General features: G+C 34.4%; 1 protein-coding gene across 2 annotated transcripts in view; it reads right to left on the bottom strand.

The window, feature by feature from the left end:
- The window catches only part of LOC106877346 (thioredoxin domain-containing protein 11), a 77,546-nt gene that overhangs the window by 30,346 nt on the left and 45,714 nt on the right, over nucleotides 1-1,486 (bottom strand). The window lies entirely within an intron of this gene.

The following is a 1,486-nucleotide window of genomic DNA, read 5'->3' as shown; positions in this document are numbered from 1 at the left end:
GGAGGGAGGAAAACAATAAAGGAAGGAGAGAGAGAAAGGTATAAAAGACAGACTGAGACAGAGAGAAGAAGAAGGGGAGAGGAAGAGGGGAACAAATGAAGGACACAAAGACAAGCAGATAGAAGAGTAAAGAAAGAAAGAAAGAAAGAAAGAAAGAACGAATGAAGGAAAAAGAAAGAAATACGGAAGAAACAAATAAAAACAAGTGACAAACAAATGTAAAGTGCTTCCAGGCTGGCATAATAATAATGGTGTTGTTAGAGAATGAGGGGGGGTGCAGAAAAAGAGAATGAGAAATCTGATTGAGAGGAAATTTTCCAGTGAAACTGGGCGTCTGTCTGAGAAAACATTGTCTTAACCTTGCAGGAAACTTTATATTCCTGATGGAATTAGACCAGAACAGAATGGAATGGAAGAGAATAGGACGGAATGGAATGGAACGGAATAGAAAAAAGAATTGAAGAGAATGGAATGGTACAGAACAGAATGGAATGGTATGGAACAGAATGGATGACAATATGGAATAAAAGAGAATATTTCAAAGAGCGCATACAATATTCTACACTTTACAAAAAAACATGAAGAAATAATGTTAATAAATGTATTCTAAATATAAAGGATTGTTACATATTTTTATTATTATCATTATTATTATTATTATTATTATTATTATTATTATCATTATTATTATTAAGGCTGAGGGCTGGCAGAATCATTAGCACACTGGATGAAACGCTTAGCGGTATTTTGTCCATCGCTACATTCTGAGGGACATGTTCAACTGGTTACGGTCAAACAACGGACCAGCAAATCTGTGGTATTGAGCAGAATATTTGCTGTAGCCCATCTTTTTATACCAAGACAAAACAATGTACATGATGACACTTCCAATCAGTTAAGATCAGAAGCCATGCGAGCCACTGTCTGGTACTGCATCTGGGCATGGTCAAACAACTGACAAGCAAATCTGTGGTATTAAGCAGATTATTATTATTATTATTATTATTATTATTAATATTATTATTATTATTATGTGTTTGCCTTTTGCTTTATATTTATACAAGTTGACTCTAAGTCTCACCCAGAAACCTCAAGAGACGACAAGTTCAAGTTGGTGTTATCACTAGGGTACCATATATTTGGTTTTACGCAGATATTGTTTTAGAGAATGTCTGTCAAAACATAGGTAAATTAGAAATCATCATCATCATCATCATCATTATTTTATGTTTGACTTTTGCTTTGCATTTGTACAAGTTGGATCCAAGTCTCACCCAGAGACCTCAAGAGACAACAAGCTAGAAGTTCATGTAGATGTTGTGCCTAGGGTACCATATTTTTGGATTTGTACATAGTGTTGTTCTAGAGAATGTTTAAGAAACCATAAGAAAATTATGTGTTTGCTTTAAAATTTGAGATCACATAAACAGTATTTTACGTAGGATATGGGCAGTTCCCATGAGCACTATCTTTTGAATTTCAGCCA

Source organism: Octopus bimaculoides, chromosome 2 (assembly GCF_001194135.2).
Source record: "Octopus bimaculoides isolate UCB-OBI-ISO-001 chromosome 2, ASM119413v2, whole genome shotgun sequence".
Classification (NCBI taxonomy): Eukaryota; Metazoa; Mollusca; class Cephalopoda; order Octopoda; family Octopodidae; genus Octopus; species Octopus bimaculoides.
The sequence above is the reverse complement of the archived record's forward strand: the minus strand, read 5'-3'. Positions and strand labels throughout refer to the sequence as shown.